The sequence below is a fragment of the Crassostrea angulata genome, chromosome 5, assembly GCF_025612915.1.
Source record: "Crassostrea angulata isolate pt1a10 chromosome 5, ASM2561291v2, whole genome shotgun sequence".
Classification (NCBI taxonomy): Eukaryota; Metazoa; Mollusca; class Bivalvia; order Ostreida; family Ostreidae; genus Magallana; species Magallana angulata.
Window position 1 is genome coordinate 58229482 of NC_069115.1, and position 18215 is coordinate 58247696.

Here is an 18215-nt window from a genome sequence, read left to right on the forward strand (position 1 = left end):
TTACTTTAGATTTTTTTAATAAAGTTTGGTGCCGTCACAGGCGTTTATGGGACTTTTTTCATTGTACCTACTACGGTCGATTATTTTTTACGTTAAAACTGCTTTTTCAAAGATAGATAGCTGATAGATGATAGATAGATAGATAGATAGATAGATAGATAGATAGATAGATAGATAGATAGATAGATAGATTTTTTACACTTCTTCAGAATGTCCACCTGGATACACAGGACCTGACTGTGCTTACAGCTGTATCTATCCATTTTACGGAGAGGACTGTTTTATGAAGTGTAGATGTTCTGTTGATATCTGCGACTTTATATCTGGATGTAGTTTCATCAGTACTGCAGGTTAGTGTTCTTAATTAATATCGTTTACGCCGACGATTATGTAGTACGATATAGTTACGTGTAACACAACTGAAGGTTACATTGTATCATTTCTCATACCAGTTCAACAGGTCAATATCGTGAAATATACTTCAGGAAAATCGCCGATATAAAATATTTGCAAATGAGAGTGATTTAGAAAAAGAAGACCGAACATATTGCTATTAGGTTATTGAATTATTTTAGTTGTCACAGTATGGGACAACAGATAGACAATTTTATACAAGCAACAACTATGTCATCATTTAGACTGATAAATGAAAATAGTCAAAAATATAACTGTACACAGAATGTTGATTTTTATGGATAGTTTTGTTTTTGTAGGAAATTGACTTACAAAATACATGTGTTTTTGTAGTCATTTCTTCGGAGCGTCAGACAACCAGCATCAAGGACAATGTATTTCCATGTGGTGCGTGGTCTCAGTTTTTTATAGTAGTACAATTATCTAATTAATAATTTTTTGTCATGATCTTTTACATTAAGTAAGTGAAGATATGAAACAAGAACACTCATTTTCGATTGGTTAATCTTCGTTCCATTCAACAGTGTAAAATATAGATATTTTTTTCTTTCATAGATATTTGCAGAAACCAATGTGGTAAGATAAGTTACCAAAACATTTTTTAATAATACATGTCAACACATCTTCTTTACGATACTATTAAGGATTTAGCGAACGTCTTTTTATACTGAGGGAAATTGGAAGAAATATAACAAAATGTATTTTGTAAAAAAAAAAAACCCAGATGATCTGTTTATTGTGATCGGCTGCGACCGTATAAGGCATACTGCAAATTTTACAATTTGCACAAACATTACATTTTACAATACTTTAATAAACATGCAGTGATTTCATGTAAATATTCAAGTGATAGTGTTATACCCAAGGAACATTGTTTTCATGTATTTGACTTGAGATATAAATACTGATTCAGTTATATAATGATAGAAATAATTTTTTCTTTACATGCGTAAGGAATTCATTTGGATTTACACTTTGCTTACTAAACGTAAAGTTAACCCGTTCTTTGCTCTTTCGGAAAGCAACAAAACAGCAAGATTTACTTAAAATTCATGCTGACAACTGATATCACATGTCGATCATGTCTTTAAAATGAATATCTCTTATAGCAATAAAAACTCGATTCCCCTGAAAAAATATTTGCTACGTTTCCAGGAATTTGTAAGGTTAAAAAAGTGTAGTCTTCGTAATAAAATTCTGAAATAATTTCATTACGTTTATCGCGCAATGAAATTGTTATGATCAAAAGTTAAATTACATAGATTACCCATAACAACTTTAAAATGTGTTTATGATCACACGCAATTATACGGAAAAAAGATTTAGTTCATTTTTAAATTAATCTTTTAATTCAAGTTAAAAAAATCTACACGCAATGTCGACATGCATTTATCTCCCTTCTCACTGACTACCTCGCCCTGTATGTATTTAGATGGTAAATAACTGAAGATATTCGGACCAGAAGACATAACTGGGAAATCTTTTTTTTTGATAAATTTTTGTAACACGTATGTGCATAACTTTGAATTTAATATAAACAATTTGATAACTATACATTTATATCTGGGCATTCCATGGTAACCAGCATTAATTCCACTTTAAAATGTTAATATCTAAATGAAAAGCGGAAATACTTCCCAATAAAATTGGGAAAGCAGAAACGTTTTAGATTCAATTTGCTTGTTAAGATCTGTTTGTAATGAACTTTGGTGATATAATATTATTGTTCAAATATGTTTTTTCATACAAAACAATATTTATACTGACCAAACATGAATGTGAAAATGATATAAATCCAAAAAACGTATCTGAAGAAGAAGAAGAAGAAGAAGAAGAAGAGAGATGATATGATTTTATCTCATGTAATATACACCAATGACTGATAAGTTAATTTAAAGCATCTGCTTCTGTATATATATTGCTTAACTAGCATAGATATAACATTGCTCTGTTTAATATTTTCTCTAGTTTTATATTCTCCAAACATGAAAGTATCTTGATTCAGTTCAATATCTATATTTTTTGTTTGACATAAGATATAATATTTTATTCTTTAAGCTTCGTTCCATTTAATGACACTAGATGTCATTAAAACTTGTTCAATTTCAGTTGCTTTTTAATACAATAAGTACAAGATTACATTCGATAAGATAAATCGCCAACATCACTCCATATCACAATAATATTACAATTTCTCTAGTTAAAGCTGTGGTTTTAAATTTATAGACATGAATCATGCTCTATCTGTTTTGAGTGTCATTATCTAAAACAATTTTTTTAATGTCCAATATGATGTGTTCGTTGTTTAAATGAAACGCAAAAGCTAGTAGTCACGTCACCACAGCATCAGACATCTACCAAACAAAGATACCGTACGTCAATGTGGTGGGTAAACGCAATATTTGATAATGAAGTATATTTCCATTATAAATATTGTTAGCTCTTGTCAAGATCCATGATCTAATTACACGTAATTTCATCTCTGAAGAAACCGAAACTGTTATTTTCCATTTTGTTTTATGTCTCTGTTTCCCATCCAGAATCTTTTTTATCGATCCTTTAAACAATACTTGTTAAAATATTAGATCTAGCTGATAGATATTTAAATTTGATGCTTAGATATCATTGCACCACTTCAGAAGAGTCAAAATCCGTCCGCCCTGCTCGAAAAAAAAACTAGAATCATTAAATATGCGTTCTATTGTAATATTGTTTTTACACAAAATGGACAAATGCGTCATCGTTGCCATATGCATTGTCATAGATTCAAAAGCACAAGCAGATGTATGCTATGAGTAAGTAATATTCTTTATATTTGAATTTGTATTATATTTGGTTGGTTTTTTTGTGAAAAAATTATAGCTAAAAACATAACATAAAACAATAGTGATTAACTAATGTATAGGCAAAGCATCATTGATTATATAACTGCACCAAACTACCGTCTAATGTTTTTTTTTTCTATTCAGTTTGCTTAATTGTGCTTGTTTATTGATTATACAACTGCATCAATCTACTGTCTATTTTTTTTTTAATTTGTTTGCTTATTTGTACTTGTTAAAGACCCAATAATTGATAAAAAAGTGCAATGTAGATCATTTTCACCTTAATTTAAACATTCTGAAATATACATTTCAAATCCAAAACAATTGTTAGAAATATTAGAAAATAAATGTTAGAAAAAATTAATATGAAGTTTAAAACCTTATCGAATATAATTAAAACTCTTTAACTCCCCTTTCCAAGAAAAATTAATATAAGTTTAAAACCTAATCGAATATAATTAAAACTCTTTCATACCTCTTCCCAATTATATACGACACATTTTTGCTCTATGACCGATTTTAAACCCATTTTCCATTCATTAAATTCATTTTGTTTTACTTTATATTCGGTAAAATTGATACCAATACCAATAATTTGAACAGGTGTGGCTGGATTTATTTTTATATGTCTTGCAGGAATGGTATTGAGCTTTGCTGTTCTGGGTATCGATTAAACAAGACGTCTGGACAATGTGAAAGTACAAACGGATATAACATTTTATAACTACATTCATTTTGGAATAAAGCGAAAGCATTATTTAATTTTCTAAAAAAAAAGATTGCTTTATCTTTTATGTTGTTAAATTAATACATAACAGAGTTTACAAATGAAACTCAATATCAAAGTACATGTAAGAATCAATAAATTAAATTACAGAATGTCCACCTGGATACACAGGACCTGACTGTGTTTACAGATGTATCTATCCAGATTACGGAGAGGACTGCTTCATGAAGTGTGAATGTACTGCTGAGATGTGTGACTTTGAGTCTGGGTGTAAAGTCACTAGTACAGCAGGTTACTATTCTGGAGTGCTATTAAAAAAAAATTGTGAAATCCCTTATTTGTTCTAATAAGATATCATATCTTCACACAATAAACCGATCTATAATATAAAATAACATATGCAACTGAGACTGATATACAAAAAACGAGCAATATGCGTTTAGGTTATTGTATTTTGAAAATGTCACAGTATGGCACTACAGAAAAGCAAGTTAAACAATCAATAACGCGTCGTAAAACTGACATGATTGATAGATTAGATAGACAAGGATGTAAATATACACAGCGTGTTGATGTAATTGATGATTTTGTATTTGTGGGCAATTTATTGCATGACCAATCATATGCAGAATAATGTTTTTGGAGTCAGGGCATTAGATAATCAGAATCAAGGATAATGTATTTCAGTGTCTGATAATATTGCAATTATCTAATTAATGGGTTTTTCTGTCATGATCTATAAAATTATGTTTGCAAAACAAGAAAAGCACAACCAGAAATTATTGTTGTAAAATTGTTTCGCTGTCTTAATTCCAAAAACTCTTTTTTTATGATTTTTAACACATGTCTTCTTAGAAAATATTTAAGACCTAGAGAACCATTTTTTTAAATCTTTGTCCTCCTTTTCTCGACAGCAGAATATTAACAAAAATATAACCCGGTCAGCAGAGGATGCTTACTCCTCCTAGGCATTTGATCCTACCTCTCCCTTTTGGAGGTCCGTGTTGCTCTGCTTTAATTTTTTGTATTTCGTTTAATGGATTTTTGAGATGGTTCACGGTTTTTTATTGTCTTTTTTTTCATTGTAAAAAGATGTGATCTTTCTATTGTAAGACCATAATTAAACATCTTAAAGTTATTGGCTACGTATTTTTCCGTTTTCCCGATTTCGACAAAGAGCACACGGCGGGTGTGACCGGTCAGCAGAGGATGCTCTGCCTGCTTCTGTTTTGTATATTTCTTTTGGACTTTTGATTTTGAACCCTGTTCGCTGTCATCAAATGTCATTACTTCTAACCTAACAATAAAACCTAAATTCCTCTTAAACAACATTTGCTGCCTTCCATGAACCTCTTCATTTTTCTATCAGTGATTTGGTAGCGTAAAAATGGTTTATCTCCAAAATAACTCCCTTCGTTCATCGCGCAATCTTACAAATTAATGATAGAAAAAATGCTAGAACCTCTAATGACCTTAAAATGTGTTAATGATAAGACGCTTTAAATACAAACAAAAATATGTATTTTTTGAAAAATTAATTTCACGAAACCCAACTATCTAATAGCAACTTCAACAAGGATTTTTCCTTTTTTGAGTGTCATTATTTAAAACAATTCTTTTATAATTTCGTCAAATATTTAATAAGGATTTATAATTGTTCTCTTACTTAAAATGAAATATAAAATATTGACGAATAGTATATATTTGTTTTAATTGTAGTTACGTCCTCACAGCCTCTGGCACCAACCATCAAAGATACAATACTTTCACGTGGTGAGTAAATGCAATGTTTGATGATAATGCAATTATCAATATAGTGAGGTCTTGTCAAGACCCGTGATCTAATTGATTTCATATGTTAATAAATCAAAACCTTTAATTTCTGTTCGATATTCATTGCTCCAATTCACATTTTATGTATACAATTTAATTTCAATTTATAGATTTTTGCAAGAACTATTGTGGTAAGATCTTTATCTCTTTTATTTTCAAACAACTTTTGTTTTGTGATTTTTTAAACAGATACACCAGTTAGTAGGTACTATTCTAAAGATATTACAAAAGATTTTAATCGATCATTGTCGACATAAAATTGACAAAAGTATTACAAGGTTTATATTTCAAGAGAGGTGTTCTGTTTTTTCATTAAAATAAAATTTTTATTTGCCTGATAATGTTGTTTGCAAAGTTCGATACACCCTCATCGTTCCCCTGTCTAGTCTACGTGTCGCAAACGTTAGAGTAACGAAAAAAAAGGGTTTTTGAAATCAGATGCCGCAAATAATTTCATTTTGTTAACTGTGCTTTGGAATTGTTGGATTAAAAGTTAAATTTTATTTGATTACCTTCGAAAACCTTAAAATGATATCACACAAATGCAAGAAAAAATGTTCTGGAATAATAAATAAATTAAGCCTGGTAAAAGAAAAAAAGTAAGTCTACAGTCAGGAATGTGAATGGTCCGCAACTGAAGAAATGGAATGGACAGACCGCTACAGCGAGGGGTGTACGACCCAGGCGTGCCAATAGAACTTAGTTATCAAATTGACTGTAACGTTTATGATACAATCTTTAAATATCGTGTTTAATTTCATGATAAGTGCATTACTGATTTATCTTACAAAAATATGGTGCGCAACGCGAGCTCTAGGAACCAGTGCGAGCGGGAAAAAGAACGAGCGAAACAAACAAATTCATCAAGATTTTTTTTTGTCTACGTCCCATAATGCTCTCTAATGTTTTCTCCCGTAGTGGTATGCCAAAAATGGCTAACATTTAACTCGTAATTTACGGTGCCTTGAGGTTTGAATACACGTTCTAAGTAACGCACAAGCTTTTTTGTGACCCAAATCTTTTTTTTACATGTTTTCATTCCTTCGTATGGAGTTGAGATACGTAAACAAATGATTCTAGATTTTAACGATTGACGTCACAGAGATCAAAAATCGTACAATTCTCTCTCTCTCTCTCTCTCACAAAAATTTATTGATGTTAGTTGATAACTAAATAACACTAAGTTGACATTGATGTAAGGTATGTGTAATTCTTGCTGCGCTCACCGCAACGGTATCACCGTAAAACATATAAGCGAACACGCTTATAATTAATTGACGCTTCCAGTGAAGATGTGTAATTTTTATTCCCCCAGACCTATATACATGTTGTAAACTTGGTGGATATAACGAATTACGCTTATAACGGAGTAAGATCGCCTGTCCCTGGCACCTGTAAGCGTGGTTTACTGTATGTCAATTGCCATGTACATGTACATGTACATGTGTGTTTAGCCTACAAAGCCTGGTCCTAATTTTGACTGATATTTCAGGCATACACTGACCTTGCATTGGTCAGGGATGTCAATGGTCCGTCACTGAGGACATTTGGACCAGATAGACCGCCACAACGAAGAATGTATGGCGGCCCACGCGTGATAATCGGTCGAACTTTCAAGTAAAACACTGTCGGAAAAGAGAATAATTTTGTCATCGACAAAGATTTGACATATGAATAAAATATTTTGATGACATGTACATATAACTGCCAAAAGTATGTTGTTCTTATTCTTTAAAAATATTCAAATAATGAGAGAAATGTACGGCAAAACGAACACATCAAATATTTATTCAATTATCGAACGGAAAACTGCATTGCCCCAAACAGGAAATCATTTGACAATCGCCCAGAACGAGTAATATCTGATTTGTGGCTGCATGTCGACCTTAAATAAATCCGAGTTAGTTGTTAAGTCTTGCTTTTCATATTTGGTGGTAAACACATTTGGTATTAACAGCGTCCACTTTTGTTAACATAACTCATCGCCAAAACTTTTACAACAAGCCACATTTCAAAGTCCAAGGTACGCTTTGAGTAGTACCACTACAATCATCATTAGTGTATCTTACTTCAATTTGTTTATTTTACATTATTATTAATTAAGACGTTCATTTCATAAATAGCAAATCCCTTTGTCTATATTGGACACATTCATAAAACTAAGATCATATAGATAATTTCAAATGGAAGATCTTGAACTTGTTATAGGCCAACTTTTAATGACTTTTGCTGACCATCTTTTACTTAATTACTTTATAAGTCGATCTGAAAATCTGAATAAGAAATTGCAAGTAAGGAAATAAACTCACGACTGTTTGCTCATAATTGTAATTGTAATATTCACTGTTGAATTCATTTAAAAAAGGTATATGCATTTTCAAATGAACTAATTAAATTTTAAAATGTTTCATCATTGGTAAATTGCAATGTAAAACAAAGAATCGTAAAATTGATTTTCTATTGATAAAAATATTTAAACATTGACCTCACACAGAAAACAATATCAACAATCTACTAAAACTTCTAATGCATAAACTCTGAAACTGTATATAAATCAACGTGTTCTCATATCCTACAATAACCAAATAGCAGGTTTCATTCCAGAGAATAATGGGAGTTGTTATTCATAAAGAAAATGATTGCTTTTCATTTTGCTTTGTCAAAAATTAAACCGAGAGATTGTCAAATGTTACATCATAATTTCCTATCCAGAAGAGGAGAAATCCGTCCTTCCTGTTTGAAATGTATTTAATCTATAACAATTTATCATTTCATTAAACAATCTTTATTCTCTTAAACATGGACTGCTATATCATCTTTACTGTATACGTTGTCATAGGTCCAATAGCACGAGCAGCTAAATGCATAAGGTGCGTAACTTTTTAATACAATTCTTCATATTAAAAATATAATAAGTTTAGCAATTGTTCATCTTTGCTAAAAGAAGTACGAAGATTAGAGTGAAATACAACTAGCTAGTTTATTCGTAAACATACTCTTGAACATGATTGATAATTATATAACCATCAAACTAATTTCTGATCTCCTATAATTTCAATAAGAAATGTGTCTTTGACATTTTTTTGGTCGATCAGTAATATAAAATTGTAGATAAATATCATTTGAAGAATCGATAAAAAAGTTTCTTGATAAGGAACAAAGATACATGTTAGTATGTGTCAGCTTGATTTTATATTGTTTAAAAAAAGTTTTTCATTTGCAATGTTTGTGATATCTCAACTTACTGCAAATTAAAAATTAATTGTACCTATTGTCAAAAGATATTGAACTCTTTTGAAACAAAGACAAATCTAGCTGACATTTATTAACACGGGTCTTTCCATAATTTTTTTTATCGATCCTTCGAATAATATTTGTTAAACTATCTAGTTGATAGATATTTAAATTTGATGCTTAAATATCATTGCATCTCTTCAGAAGAGTCAAAATCCGTCCGCCTTGCTTGATAATAAAAAAACCTAGTAGAATTATTATATGTTGATTAATGTAATATTGTTTCACACAAAATGGACAAATACATCATCGTTGCCATATGCATTGTCATAGATTCAAAAGCACAATCAACTATGTGCATTGAGTAAGAAATATTTTTTATACTTTAATTTGTATTATATTTGGTTGTTTTTTGTGTTAAAAAAATATAGCTAAAATGTAACATTAAACAAGAGTAATTAATTAATGTATATAGACAAAAGCATCAATGATTATACAGCTGCATCAATCTGCTGTCTAATGGTTTTAATTAGTTTGCTTAATTTTACTCGTTAGAGACCCAATAATTGATAAAGAAGTGCTATGTAGATCATTTGCAATTTAATTTAAACATGCTGAAATATACATTTCAAATTTAAAACAATTGTTAGAAATATTAGAAAAGAATTATTATAAAAATATGAATATATAGTTAAAACCTAATCAAATATAATTCAAACTCTTTAACCCGTGGGTCCAAATTATATATGACAAATGTTTACTCTTTGTCCGATTTTTAACCCGTTTTCTATCTTGATATTCCTCTTAAAATTCATTAAGTTTACTTTTTATTCCGTTAAATTGATACCAATATCAATAATTTTAAATGTTCAGATGTGACTGGATTTATCTTTATATGTCTTGCAGAAATGGTAAAGAAATTTGCTGTTCTGGGTAGAAATTACACAAGACGTCTGGAAATTGTGACAGTATGAGCAGATATTACATTTTAATACTACATTGATTTTGGATTAAAATGAAATAAATCAAAGCATAATTTTATTTTCTAAAAAATATTGCTCTATCTTTTATGTTTTTGAATGAATATGTAACAGAGTTTACTAATGAAACTCAACATCATAGTCAGAATCAATAAATTTAATTACAGAATGTCCACCTGGATACACAGGATCTGACTGTGTTTACAGCTGTATCTATCCAGATTACGGAGAGGTGTGAATGTACTGCTGATCTGTGTGACTTTGTGTCTGGGTGTAAGGTTGCAAGTACAACAGGTCAATATTCTGAGATTTCCTTTTCTTAACATTCCGATCTGTTTTCTTTTCTTAGCCTGTTTGATTTAGTCTATGAAGTCTTTTTTTTCTAATAAAACCTACATTTTCTATCACATGCCTTTGCATGGTAATTGAATTTTACAAAAAGAATCACAGTTAGTGTATCATTTAATCAGTTAATTTCCAAATTCTTTAAAATGTGAAAACAAGACAACAGTGAATTGCAAATTAAAAATTGTGTATAATTCAAAACGTATGCACAAATACCATGACTGATTGACAATGAATGTCACTATTCTAATTTTATTAATACAGGGTCGTTGGGTTTTCTCCAGCTTTTAAAAACATAAGCTTGGCAAATAAGATACATATTTTTTTGCATTTTTGTAGTTACTTCTTCGGAGCATCAGACAACAAACAGAAAGGGCGTTGTATTTCCATGTGGTGCGTTTACGAAATTTTTAGTATCATAGCAATCTTATTCATAAATTATCGTTTTGTGACTAGCTTTATTCTCTCGTTAAAAATACAAAAGAGGAAGAAGATAAACATAGACAGAGCCTGTTTTTCAATCTTCATTGAACACAATCAACAGGAATGTGTTCAAACCACAAGAAATACAAAATGTTCTTACTTACTGGTATTCTTTTCACCCTTAAAAAGTTAATATACATATTCTCCATACCGTTTAAAAAGTTAATATACCTATTCTCCATACCCCTAAATAGTTAATAGACATACATATGCTTTTCATTTATTTTTAGATGTTTACAGGAACTATTGTGGTAAGGACAATATTTCACATCAGTTCTAGGGGACTACTTCCATTTTTATTTAAAAATTATTCAGTAAATGAACTCTGTGTATTATACATGTAACACTAAAAGCTACATAAAGGAAAGAGTTCACAACTAATCGTTACGATATTTTTTGATAGATAGTTTTTGGTGATTGTTGCAGAATAACCACCGAGGTCGAAAAATGTGCTTAATATATATATATATATATATATATATATATATATATATATATATATATATATATATATATATATATATATATATATATATATTTATATATATATATATATATGTGTGTGTGTGTGTGTGTGTGTATATATATATATATATATATATATATATATATATATATATATATATATATATATATATATATATATATATATATATAAAAGCAGAGGCGTCAGCAAACAACATTTGGAGACCTTGGATGGTATCTTGCAACAATCACGATACCAAAAATTTTATTTCCATTCCAAGATAATTCAACAGATCGTTTTTGCTATGGATAGACGAACAAGATAATTTAGACGGCTGTTCCATGTAACCCCAAAGGTTTGGTTATCAGGCGTATCAATCAAAGGATCAGACTGATATGAAGAGCCTAATGTTTTGTGTTGGTAGTAAAATACACTTCACTTATTTATGAAATATCTTAATCATATTCGTTTAGATTTTAAGGGTAATTCAATACGATGTGCAAATGTGCTAGGAGGGTTTGGAACAGCCACATTAAGCTCCCTGAAAAAAAAAAAACAGTCGTTAAGACCGTCCGGAACAAAGACGTAAAATTGACATAGTTTGAAATCGTTGTACGTTCTCAAGTTATACTTTCATGATCAATGCGAAGCTAAATTTCTGGTCTAATACTATATTGGTGACATTCGTGGTATATTGGAGAAAAATGGCAACGTATCTCCCTGATCTCGGCAATAACTGTAGTAGAATAGGAATTTAATATCATGTGTTTATTTTAATCATGAAATAATGGAATTGTTAAAATTGGAATAGCTACAAACGGAAATTTATGTTATAACTCTTCAATAAGGCACTTAAATGAAATTGACACTAACATTATTGTACTCTTTATCAATCTAACCCATCATACATTATCCGAGTTTTAAGGGTTGTATGGTTGCATTCAATAACCACTCACCATGACCTACATAAACAACCCATGCGCGTAATGTTAACGTTTCTACTAGCTAAACAACTTTTTTTTATCATGGTACTTAAAGTTTTGTTTATTTTTAAAATATTTTTTGAGATGAAGCTTCAGCAAATATCAGGGACGTGTTACCTCTACGTACATGTAGGTAACTCATATTGCGTCTGGCATGCACTGATTCCCCATAAAGATGCTGGAGCCGCTTTTAACAAGAACAGAATTTCCTACTTTGTCGACTTCTCTTAGATTAAATAAATCTTCTTGAAGCTGGGCAGTTTGAAGTTATTTGTTTTGTACACTTAAACAAGAACATGGCCACTTTCAGCCGACAGCATCTAGAAGATATTCAGATATCTTAAAATATAATCAGGTTTTGCATCGCATTTGCTTTCAAAGGTGCATCTGATCATGCAAATTATAACAGATTAAATAGTCATCTGAAGTATGAAGTATTTCAAACCCAAACGATGTAAATGGTGAAGCCTGTTGCGTGAGAGACATAGATATTTAAGTTAATGTTACTAGATTAATGTTTAAATGGCAAGAAACCGAGTTTTCTCGTCTAGAAGAACGCTTTTAAAAAATAGACCCCAAATTTGTAATTGGACCAATTACCGAGTTGAATCATATTATTATACACATGTGCGTACGATGTGTTTATGTTTTCGTGGACAGCATTTTGGTTACACATATACCCCAGATAGCATGACTACGTTGGGCCAACGTTGGTAATTGGTTGTACCGTTGGTCGATGGTTGGCGTTGGGCACACAATGTTGGCCCAACGTTGGGCCAACATTATAACACATCTTTCATAGCACATTGATTGCTTTGTTGGCATGACAACGTCGGGCCAACGTTGGGCCAACATAGATAAAACATATGATCTCTATTTGTTGGTTATGCGCAGTTGAGCCAACGTTGTGCCAACATAATAACATTCCATGAATTTCGACTAAGTGTTTGTTGGTGTAACAATGTTGAGCCAACGTTGGGCCAACAAAAGTAAAACATATGATCTATATGATCTATATTTGTTGGTAATGCGCAGTTGGCCCAACGTTGGGCCAACATCTTTAAAACATGCCATGAATTTCAACTAAGTGTTTGTTGGCGTAACATTGTTGGGCCATGGGTGGGCCAACGTAGGTAAAACCATGTGATCTCATTTGTTGGTGATGCGCAGTTGGGCCAACATTGGGCCAACATTTTAACATGCTACATGTACGAATTATGACAAAGAGCTAAGACAAACAAACAGATAACATAAACATAACCAAACAGATGTAAGGTATAGATGGGTGAATAAATAATGTGATTTGCTCTGTTAATTTTGATAACAATTATAAGGAATTTATAGGGTCTTAATTATGTTTTAACACATGAAAATGTTAATTAAAAAGTGTGTATGTATAAATAGTTGAGTTAAATCTATTTCTCTAACTTTGGAATACATAACATGATACATTGTATGTATATAGATCTCAGTAATTTGGGTTGAAAAATAGTTAATCTTTGTTATATAAAAAGTTATAAACTGTCAAACGTTGGCCCAACGTTGGTTCGTTGTTAGATTTTTAACCCGACAATGATTTTTTTTTTTATTTTTAGAGAAATATTATTGGAACATTGTAAATTGTATTGGACTTAATTATTTAAAACTGTTGGGTCATAGATGTTGGCCATTGTTGCTCTGTTGAGGGATGTGGCCCTTGGGCCTCTTGTTTATGAATCTGATGAGTTGTATTATAATACACTGTAGCTGGAGCGCCTATTGCATAACGAATCTTTAGGTGTCGAAATTTAGAGGCAGACGGAGCTCCTTCACTGCCCAAGTATCTGGGTCAGTGCTACTCACAGCATGGGACTGGCCAGTTTCCTTGGAGATCGGTCATCTGATATAACCAGGATGGTCAAAACTGCCACTTTTCATTTCGAATATATTGCAACCGTTGTGTGTGTACACCTATAGTAAATAGTGCTTTTTTCTACTCTACGAATTATACATTAGATGATTGGGGATATATATGCTACAAAAAGTAAGTACATAATAAATTATTATATTAACTTATGTACTTTCAACTGAAATGCGAGATTAACAAATGTCAGTGTATATCTTTTTTTACTGAAGAAAAAAACTATTTTGTGCATCGGCATTTATATTATATATTGTTTGAATTGTCCACAGTTAAGTAAAAAAAAAAATATATAAGTATTCATAATCATATACATTCCTTTACAGTATAACTGATAAAGTTGATACATATTGCACAATAAAAATAACAACTAAAATTTACATTTCCAGCCACAGTAAGAACAAAAGCAGACTATGTGCCTCTGCAACAGATGCAGAGATTGCAACCCTTGCAAAGGACGGGTTCCGTTTTTCAAACACCATGAAGGTGAAAGGAAAAAAAGGGAAGAAAGAAAAAAAGCAAGGAGGTAACCCAAGCCACTGAAGCCAGTGACCCGGACAGTGATCAGACCCTACAGTTCGATTGTTACTAAGGAATATACATATAGACAAAGAAATATACTAACGATTCTTTTTAATTCTAAAAAGTGTTTTTAATGTTTTGTAAATTTTTACTAAGAAAGAATAAAATCTGTATACTATTTAAGTTTTCTTTGCATAAAATATTTGAACTCCTGCATCTTAAAAGCCAAAAAGCAAACAGGAATTAATTGGACATGAGCGTTGAATTTAAATTGGGATTACATTGAATAAGTGCCGACATGCTACGTTTAGCCATTGAAAGTTTGATCGTTGTCACGACGTTGGCCCTCAGCTGTTTACTAGGATGGACCAACGTTGGCAGAGGACGTTGGACCAATGTAATTTTCCTCGTAATCTTTACGTTGGGCCAACGTTGGCCTTTAGTTGTTAACTAAGTTGGACCAATGTTGGCAGACTACGTTGGGCCAATGTAATTTTGCTCATCGGCCCTACGTTCGCCCAACATGTTGGACCAACGTAGGCCCAACATTTTGGGCGAACGTAGGGCCGATGAGCAAAATTACGTTGGCCCAACGTAGTCTGCCAACGTTGGTACAACGTAATGAACAACTGAGGGCCAACGTTGGCCCAACGTAGTCATGCTATCTGGGACTACAACTCCTTTAAAACATGCCTACAGAGTATTAGGTAAGTATTTTATGAATTCTCAATATTTGTTGATATTCTGACTATTCCGACATGGAGGTAATTGACATTTTCATTTTTGTACAAGAATTTCAGAAAAATATCAAAATTTGTATGTTTGAAAGTTTAACTACAGTTGAAAAACACTGGGTGTTCTTTGGATAAAGAGTTCACGGTAGGTATCAGGTATATGTGTAAAGGAAACATTTTTAGTATTCATTTAATCATATTCAAGGGGAACAATTTTACAATCACTGTATTTCTGGTCCCTAAATTAGTAGAATTGTCTTTCTTTATCTTTTTTATACACATGGCTAGATTTTGTTTGAGGTTTGGTTGTCTTCACAGAATTGATCGTTATATACTAGTTTTATAAATATGAACTACGCCATCAACAATGTTCAAGTATGTTATAAGAACAATAATTCCATTTAGTGGCATGATTCAACAATGTCTTTACAATAAAATTCATACGAAGTGTTTTGTTAATCTCATACGGAGTATTGATTTGTTGACCATTTATATGAATAATTCAAATAATTTATTTATTTTGTAATTATTACAAACTATATTTTCATGATTGCAATATACACAGTAAAAAAACCGTTAACAGCAAATGCTTGGTATAGATACCTGTTTCAAGGACACTACATACATGTAATTTGCATTTTATATGTCTTTTATTGATTTAGTACATTCATTTCAATGTTTTTATAAGTGGTAAAATAACATTACACATGAATTCATTAGTACTATGTTTCGGATTTTAAAAATGTAGCAATGATAGCACACTGAATGCTTATTTTTGGACATCGTCGGTCCTATAACTCACCAGGTCGTGCAGACAAATTGAATAATCTGCTGGACCTGGTATGTTATAAGCATTTGATACTAATATTCATACTTAAATTGATGTTTATTTGTCGGAAATATATTTGTATCAGCGCCTTAAAGACATTATATACGATTTTCGTCAGTTATACGAATAATAAATAGAACAACCATAAATTTTAATTTAATATAATTTTATTAGTTCTCTTCTGCGGCAAAAATTAAGTGCTAGAAGTTAGCCTGGAAAGCTTTTTTTTTGAGACTGTAAAAAAAAAATAATTATATAATATAAACTGTTTAAACAAAACAATGGATGCAAACTCACGGGCTTCATCGGATTCTTTATAATAATGTCTTTGTTTACCTCTTGACGCTGTGCTGTTTTCCTTTTTTAGCTCACCTGAGCCGAAGGCTCAAGTGAGTTTTACTGATTAAAATTTGTCCGATGTCTGTCGTCGTTGTCGTTATCATTGTCATAAACTTTCCACATGTTCATCTTCTTCTCAAAAACCACTGGGTCGATTTCAACCAAACTTGGCACAAAGCATGACTTGGTAAAGGGAATTCAAATTTGTTCAAACGAAGGGTCCGCCCTCTTTAAAGGAGATATAATTCAGAATATTTTCATTTATAATGTGTTTAAAGTGGCATGTAAGCAGATGCGTCGGGTGTTATATATATATATATATATATATATATATATATATATATATATATATATATATATATATATATATATATATATATATATATCAGCTCAGTGAGCTCAGTTATGCTGATATTCTATTTGAAATTGCATACACATGTCACTATATAAATACTTACTTACTTACTTATAATGTAACAATTATTTTTCAAAATTACATATCAAATTGGTAATGTTAGTTTGAACATTTCATTTAATCTAACATTAATAAATCTATCAAAAACGCATAATGACGTTTACTTGTGCTCATACGCCATCACAGATTTCCATTGCAGACATAAGGGGAAATATATACCGAATGTAAAAAATATTAAATGGTAAAATTTGTTTTAAAGTGCACCAAAGTAAATGTTTATAAAAAGAAACGAGAAGGTTGAAAAGCTCTACTGATTCATTGGTTATTTGAAAACAATGTGGGAAAATTTATCATTAAACCCTTATATAAAGTAATCACAATTTCTAATAAGATTTGCATGATGTATGCAGGTAATATTTCCGATTCGTTAAAAATATTTACAAATATTTAAATATCTGATCAAATAGTATACGTATAAGCATCTTAAGGAAAGACAAAATGATGCTTCTTTCTGAGAGCTGATCTTGCTGTGAAAAAATATCCGATTACAGTATGTTAATAATTATTCAATTGCAAAATAAAATATCAAACTCAAACATTAACTGCACAAATATATAAACTATTGGAATATTAGCCATTATAATGATAAACATGATAAGTTGCACACTTTAGTTAATTGGTTAAACATATGAATTATTCAATTTACTTATCAATAATCGTTGCAATATTAAACATAATATAAAAAGCTCAACCAGATCTATATAAATAACAAGTAAAATATCTGCGCAGTTTTACTCTTCCTATGAATTAACATAATAATGTAAACAAAAAGGAAAACATTTTTTTCCATCAACGTATTTTTTCAAACCTGTAGAAGAGTTTATATCAAAGTGCTTTGCATCATTATATCAAATTGATAGGGATTAAAATTCATGAAAAACACAGTTGCATGTATAATAATGTAAAAGGGATTATACACTGGAGGTTCTGTAGATGGCGTACATACGTCTGTTTAAAAGGCCTGACGTTCGTTGCCATATTTTGACTATATTGATCTTCCTGACAAGAAGATATCCCCATAATATAAAATAAAAATAACAACACAGGTCTAACAATTGCAATAACTTTACCATATATGAAGATCTGTTATTTCAATCACTTAATAATACATGGATGTTTGTTGGGA

General features: G+C 30.9%; 2 long non-coding RNA genes across 2 annotated transcripts; both read left to right on the forward strand.

Annotated features, from left to right (window-relative positions):
- The first annotated feature begins 266 nt into the window (after positions 1-266).
- Positions 267-1062, forward strand: LOC128183715 (uncharacterized). Its single transcript, XR_008243649.1, has 3 exons — positions 267-350; positions 748-801; positions 970-1062. It is a non-coding gene; the product is annotated as an uncharacterized LOC128183715 (long non-coding RNA).
- A 9180-nt stretch (positions 1063-10242) lies between these two features.
- On the forward strand, positions 10243-12964 carry LOC128183714 (uncharacterized). Its single transcript, XR_008243648.1, has 4 exons — positions 10243-10307; positions 10698-10751; positions 11072-11092; positions 11588-12964. It is a non-coding gene; the product is annotated as an uncharacterized LOC128183714 (long non-coding RNA).
- The last annotated feature ends 5251 nt before the right edge of the window (positions 12965-18215 follow it).